Source organism: Lytechinus variegatus, chromosome 8, assembly GCF_018143015.1.
Source record: "Lytechinus variegatus isolate NC3 chromosome 8, Lvar_3.0, whole genome shotgun sequence".
In the NCBI taxonomy this organism is placed as follows: Eukaryota; Metazoa; Echinodermata; class Echinoidea; order Temnopleuroida; family Toxopneustidae; genus Lytechinus; species Lytechinus variegatus.
The window spans coordinates 4,896,628-4,904,933 of NC_054747.1; positions in this window are offsets into that span (position 1 = coordinate 4,896,628).

Consider the following 8,306-nt stretch of genomic DNA (forward strand, 5'->3'; position numbering starts at 1 on the left):
ACTATACACGCTCTTTAAGAGCTAAATTAGCTCTTCGTTTTTTAGAGTGTAATCACCATCATAATCGGCATCACCATTATAAGCATCTTCATAACCATGGATATCGCTTATTAGTTGAAGGAAAATTACTCATATGTTGTGATTTAACTTATTGCAAGAAGTTCAATTCAACGAAAACGTTACTAATTGCATATTTATATCCGTAGATCTTAGTTTTCAACATGAATAACATTTAAGAAGTGTATAGTGTTGGTCTATGTAAACCATTAAGCTGATGTTGAGCTTTTCATTTTGACTTTGTGGTAGTTTGCAAACATATACCTTTTCTGATGTTTTTTTTAAATTAAGTCTTTGAATATATATATTCAAAGACTTAATTTAAAAAAAAGTATATATACATGATCAGCCGGAAATTCGTTTCTCATCTGGCAGGAAACGGAGATGGGTATAATTAATATGGCCTATTGTAAAACAAAATGGGCAAATATGACAACATGCCAGAACACGATATTAGTAGGATACAAAAAAATATTGTCATATTTTGTAACCATTGCTTGTCCGGGATTTTAATTCCATTTGATTTGTGTGTGTGTGTGTGCGGGTGCGTTTTTTTCTTACTATTATAGGTCCTCATCACACTTGCCAAAATGACTTCGATTGATTTTCATGATTGATATTAAAGGGATATGCATGTATCAGGCGAAGCTCGTAGATAGAATGTAGCACTTACTACGCATGCTCACGCTTTCTCTTAAAATGGTACCTGCAGCAGTGTCTCAACTACGCTGTAGCATGTACATGTAATCTTGGATTGTGTAAAATTATCACATGCCATTTGTGTACAAGGTATATGGTGTAGGAAACCAGACCAATTTCCTGTGATGAAAAAAAATCCCTCCTCCTTTTAATAGACCCCTTTGGGTAAATTGCTGAAAAATCCTGTAATATAAATTAGGATTAATTCTGTTTTTTTTTCTTTAATACTTTAATCCGTTATATTTGCGGGGGCTTTGCTATGGAATATTGATTGCATTGGGTATAAGTCTTAATTTTTGGTATCCTTGCCCTTTTTTACATTTACTATTAATTTTTTTCCTTTGGCATTTCCCCCTCTGCAAATTTCAATGAATTTCATTTTTACTACGGATTTTGTTCATGTTTTTACCTGTGACATTTTTACACCAAACCTTGTTTATATTTACTAACTTTCAGAGAAGATGTATCCGAAGACGTAATATTTACTATAAAATTTCATACCACTCTGTAAAGGGGATGTAATTCAGTTACTTACCTGTTATTTGCAGTTTTGATTAAACCATTTCAATCAAGGAATTAATTCATCAAATTTCTATTTTAGGCCTTCCCAGATCTGTTTATTCAAATCATCTTGAACTATTAAGATGGGGGTACATAAGGGCTGACGGGTGAGCTTCGGGACCTTTGCCTTTCAAGATTCGTCAAGCTAGTGAGTGAAGAACACAGCTGATCGCGGTGTCACGAGTGTAGACAAACTCCACTAAAATTCCAGCAGGGCCAAAGTACAAGGCCTAATGAGCGTTATACCCTTATATCTTGATACCAGCATTTTCTTCGAATCCACTTTACATCGCTTTTGAAAGACATAAAACACAATGAAAACGGTCTATGTATATAGACCCACAGTATATATTAAATGCTCATGTACTCCACAGAGGATTTTAATCGAGTCCAATGACATTCCATTCCCAAATTACAAATTTGTCAATCAGCATGATAAATAATATGCAGCGCAACTCAATACACTATCAAAGATTTTATGGCAGTCAGTTTCGGGCCAAATCGACCGAATTCCAAAGCGTATTCTATTTCTTTTTAGTATGATTTTTCTAAAGGAGTTATTATAAGTGGTCTGTAAAAAACAATCACCAATATTGAGTTGAAACGGTAAATGTAAATTTTGTTGGGTAAAATCATAGTGATGTGTAAAGTATACGCCAATTTGTGCAAGATTAACAATTAAACGTAATTTTGGCGACCCAACAAAGATGCATGTTCCATCTTGACCATTTTTTTTCTTCAAATAATTACTTGTAATGACTCAAGTCAATTCTATTTTGGCACCATATCCTGGGAAAAAAATACTTTAAAAAATGTGAGAGAATACGCCAAAAAAAAATCGGTCAATTTTTGCAGGCATGTTTTAAGAAATGGTATCTCGACCCTTTGACTCGAATTTATATCGTTGGTAGAGTTACGAATTGAAAGAGAATTATTTTAAACGGCTAGCAACAAGAAGATACTTTTTAACATTCCGTAGGAAACAGCTATATTTAAGAACATAAAAGTAAATCATCGAAAGCGTGTTGGATGAAAAGATATGATGTTAAAAACTCAAGACAGCTGCATGATTTTAAGCACATTAACCAGTTTTACATGTGTAATGGCGCTCTTCAATCTCCAGATAATTTAATGCATCCATCAGTGGGGGGGGGGGGGGCGGGCACTCAGTAAATAATGCGTAGTGGGTATGTGCCGTGGACAGGACCCCCATTTTTACACACAAATTTCCAAAGCATACCATTTTCTTCTCATCGAAAAAAAAATGAAAATTCGTTTCAAAGCTAAAGCATATTTTCATTACACCGCACAGTGGTCCAGGATGAGTTAAAAGTGCGCCAAAATTACGTTCCGTGTTATATTTTTTAAATTACTGGTAATGTCGGGCGTAAAAACAACTGAACATAATTCAAAGCCGATAAGACGTCATCTTGATACCAAATTTTGATTGGCAATTTAAAAAGACAAATTACAATGTATAGTATAAAGTTTACGTTGCGTGTTACGGGTTGAAGTGTCAAGTCGGATAGGCTCTAACATAAAAACGGGCAACGGGTAGCTACATTCAGCAACTAAAAGGGAAATGAAACCTTTAGAACAAGTAGGCTTGTGTCGAAACAGAAAAATCAAGGAATAAGAACAAAGAAATTTTGAGAAAAATCGGACAAACAATGAGAAAGTAATGAGCATTTGAATATTGCCATCACTAATGCGATGTAGATCCTCCCGTTGGCAATGCGACAAGGATGTGCGATGTCACATGTGAACAACTTCCCCTTTGATGGACTATAAAATACCCTCAAAATGTCTCTTTTTGCTCTTTTTTATGGTGATGCAAACTCTTTATGTATGATTTAATCTTTAAAAATCTTTATTACATGGCCTCCCATATAAAAAAAAAACACGATCTACTGATAGATGTGATAACAGAGGCAATTCAAGTGAAATATATACTAAAGTAATGGGGAGAGTTGTTCACAAGTGACATCACACACCTTTGTCGCATCGCCGATTTGAAGATCTCCATAGCATTAGAGATCACAATATTCAAATGCTCATAACTTTCTCATTATTTGTCCAATTTTTCTCAAACTTTTGTTGATCTGTTTCTTTGATTTTTTTATTTTCACACAAGCTATCTTGTTTCAAATGTTTTATTCTCCTTTAAAGCTTAGATATCGTGGAAAGTGATGAAATGTAAACGTTTCTAAGTAATTCCAAAGAAAACAAAAGTGGATTATCAGCCTATTTCGAGGAATAATCATCCTATTAACCACCTCATAGGTGTCTTTGATCTACTTTAATCCTTTCACACGAATTAAGGATACATAAGATTAAATAAGATAAGATTGAGTTTATTCATACACGGTTAAAATGCCCAAACAGTTCACAGACTGATTTCCGTCGTGGCACATAATATACAATGGAAATATTAAACATAAAAAAACAATGAGGAACTTACACTATAAAAAGTTAGAAACATGAACAGAAACATCAAAAAGATGTTACAGAGGAATCAAAGTAAGGGAGAGGAGGAAGAAGAATTGAAGTTGAAAAAGATCGAAGAAGAAGAAGAAGAAAAGGAGCAAAAAAATGAGCAAAAGAAAGAGCAATAGATTGAAGGAACAAAAGAATAAGGAGACGAAGAAATGATATACCGTTCACAAAATTAAGACTTCAACAGTATTAAAAAAATTAATGTGGTTGCGTATCTATCGAGTATCGAATAATGCGGTGTAATATACAAGGCAAAAAATGTGGGCATAAAAAGAAAATGTCCAAGTAAAATGATGTTTCTGTAATGAAAAATCAAGCGTGTAAAAATGAATACATGATTTATCAATGCTAATAACTAAATCCATTAAAATGAATAACAAATTTGTGACAACTTAACACTGAACATGGAAAACAAAAACGAAACCTTTGCAACAATTATTGCAAATTAATACAAGTACTGGGCAACAATGATTAGAAAGTATTTTTGTTTTTAGTATTCGTCCTGTCTTGTCCAAGTGATTGTCTGTTCACACACTCCTGAACTCAGGGGTTTTTTTTATACAACAGGGTATGATATAACATTTTTTTCTGTTAATTGTAACTTAGTGAGTAAACATAAAAAGTTTGACCCCACTGGTATTCTTTTTCATTGTACAAACTTTTTTAATTTACGAATTGAATTTCACTGATCAAAGATATACTTTAATTAACTATTTATTGCAGGGAACCCAAACTAACAAGCTTTGCTTTCCAGTGGGTTCCCTTTTTTCATTTCTGTATATGATATTTTTGTGTTATGCTTTACATTGTAACTTTTGTTAAATTTTGGAATGAAAAAGAATAAATGCAATCAATCAGAAAAAAGTTGTCTGTTCATATCTGATAACACCAATTGAACATAATTAAAGACATAAAACATTAGTGATCCACATTACAAAGAGCTCTGCCTTGAAATTGTGTTTTGTTTGTGCAGCTTGAATATCTGTGGGCACCGAGTTCCAGATACTGGCGCCTCTGTACGTAAAAAGTGCCTTTAACAGATTCAGTCTTTATCAGTGTTTCAATATTGGGATTCCCGCCTCTTGTGTTACACGATCTTTCTTCAGGGAAAAATCTATTTTCAATAATGCAATCTGAATCTAGTTGTTATTCCGAAATAGGTCTAACGAAGGAATTCATGAAAAAGATTTATATCTCATTAATTAATTGGCCTAATGAGAGTGCTGTGCATGCCTGAAAATGGGACATTTTACTTGTTTTAAGTACCTTTTTTTGGTAATCCTCAACAGGATGCTCGTGTGATGAATATCGCTTTATATTAAAATTGATGGAACCCCCCGAACAAGAGTTAGCTAGTACAAACATTTAGGAGTAGATTCAGATGAGAATTTGTCATAGGAAAAACAAATTCAGAGCACACAGAAGAAATGTAGTAGCGGTTTGTTTATGTACTAGTCTACAATGTTTTGATTTCATCTCATCTATCATAGTGTAATGAAGTAAGGGGGAATTGTGGCAAATGTCTAAAAGACAGCCTCCAAAAGATTCAAATCGGGCATCTTTCGCATTGGCGGAGGAAGCCCACAAATTTAGGAGGGGGGGGGGAGGTCTACCTGAAATTTTGTGATGGACACAGAGAAAAAAATTGACAAGGGAAAAAGAAGGCTATCAACCAAAGCTTTAGGGTGGACCAGGAATAATTTAGGGGGGTCGACCGGAATTTAGGGGGGACGCAGGAAACAAAATTGACAAGCAAAGAAAAAAGACCAAAAAAAAGAAAGAAAAAAAAAGGTTATCAACTAAAAATTCAGGGGGAGGGGGAACCTGTCCCCAACCCCGCCCCCCCCCCCAGTTTCCGGCGACTATGATCTTGCGTTTTTAATATTACCCCTGGGATTCATCCGGGAATGACAATCTATATGAACTGAAATGGGATACGCTAAAAAAGAGAAGGAATTAAAATATTGCTCTAATTCTGATCAATATACTCAATAACTTAGTCCCTTATAATCGCGGTTTTGTGTCTGGCTGTGCAATATTTTTGTATAATATTCGAATTTGAGACTAATATTTTGAAAATCCAAGAATCGCATATTAAGATAGGATCATAATACTACCGCCATCCTCTTAATCAATGATTCTTGGATGGAGCTTTGCTCTGACACATCACTCTACAGTGCGTAAAAAAAACCCGGGAAAGTTTAGAAAAATCTATCAAAATTTTGTTTCAAAGCTTGAATTAAAAAAAATTGTTTCAAATTATGATATCTATATTTTGATGTTTGGCGTTTTCAATTTCAGAGGTCGATAATTGGAATCGATACACATTGCATTATCATCGCTTACAACACAAACGCTTAGAGACAAACCTCAAATAGAAATGCATGTATATGTAAAATATAAACGCCAAGTATCATAAACGCAAAATCTTTTTTGGTGTTTTATCTTGTCTGTCATATTGTCTCTTCCATCTGAACCGACGCTGAAAATGCAAACAGGATATTCTAGAGGGCAGTAGTTAATGTATTCATGCTTCTATGTAATACTAAATCACGACTCACGATATTTTGTTTTAATTTGTCTTTTCCCTTCATATTTCTATTGTCAAAATATTTATCTAAATGATTTCTGATTGACTGTATGATTTTGATGACTGTATAATGTTTTTTTTCGTAGCTGGCGGTACTCAATGCATGCTTATATATGAAAGTTTTGCATGTTTTGTATGGTTTCCCTAGAATAATTATTTCCCGGAGAGTTTCAACTGATTTATTTGGTTATCACTAGCTGGAGCAAAATGAACGCTTCAATTTAATATTTGTAATAACCAAATAAATCAACTAAAACTCCAGGAAATAACTATTCCAGGAAAACCGTACAAAATATGCTAAACTTACATGTTTCTATCTTCATCATTATTAGTTTAGAAGCATCCATGAAGTACCGCCAGCTACGAGAAAAAAAAACATTAGAAATCAACCAAAGAAAATTTTCTAAACACGAAATAAAACCCATTTCGTGACAATATATATATATCTAGGTTCCAAAGAAACAATCAAACTTCACAAGCACACTACACAAATGCCTTTCAGTCAAAATAAAGAAAATTTGGACACAGGCTAGCTTATTTATTTTTTGGACTAACGAACATTCGGAATTACGAATCTTCGGAATAACAAACCTTCGAAAAAGATAAACCTTCAGAATATTCGAACCTTTGGAATAATGAACCTGCGGATTAACGAATGTTACCGATGGAAGATCTGCCCCCCCCCCATCTCCCCCCCAAAAAAAAAAAAATGTTTTGGAGGTCAAGCCTTTCACTCGCAATATTCGTACCGTTATTCAATTGGAAATTAACTGTAATTCATCTCTGGAGTACAATTTGAATTCATGATTGTAATTTGAATTCACCATTTTGGCGGCGGAGTAGAGGATGTGCTTTTGTGTTGGGGGGGGGGGGGGACGCAACAATAGGCGTCCCCCGGTTACACTTCGTAATTCTGAAGGTTCGTAATTCCGAAAGTTTTTTATTCCGAAGGTTTTTTATTCCGAAGGTTCGTAATTCTGAAACACGAAATTGTAAAAGGGTTCGTTAATCCGAACGTTTGTGGCGTTTTTCCGAAGGTTCGATAATCCGAAAACGAAATAAGGTAAGCTAATCATTTAGTTTTCGGACTAACCGAACCTTCTGAATTAAGAACCTCACTTCGTTTTCGGACTAACGAACCTTCAATTACGAACCTTCGGAATTACGAACCTTCGGAATAACGAAGCTTCGGAATTACAAATGTATGCGGTCCCCCAAACACAAAAGATAATCCTCTGCTCCACCGCCAATGGATTTCACCAGTGCTAAATGTTCGTCATTAGCCTATTTTTCCGCATACATTCGTAATTCCAAAGCTTCGTTATTTTGAAGGTTCGTTATTCCGAAGGTTCGTTAGTCCGAAAACAAAATGAGGTTCGTAATTCCGAAGGTTCGTTAATTCGAAAACGAAATAAGGTTCGTTAATCCAAAGGTTCTTTAGTCCGAAAACGAAATAAGGTTCGTTAGTCCGAAAATTAAATAAGTTTCGTATTTCCGAAAATGAAATTAATTCATTTTGGTAACAAGAATGATGTTGTCCTTACAAGATAACAGGATATTATGCAATAATAGTAATAACGAACGATGATACATGTGTGTGTTGTTGCCAAAGCATGTATTTGATTTAAGAATAGGCGTCCGGATCAAGCATACGATTAATTTCGATTTTATCTCAGCAATTGCTGGTTTCAAGATGCAGGGGATTAAGTGTGTTGGTCGCGTGCGAGTAATCTCCAGATAATAGGATTTGTATTGGAGGTGATGTCATTTTTAATAAGAGCTGGTAATAAAAATAATAATATAGAGAATAATAAAGACATTACTAGTGATGATCATAATAAAAATGGTGATAAAGAATATAAATATTGATAACATTTTATTGATCGTTACACCTAGTGTTAAC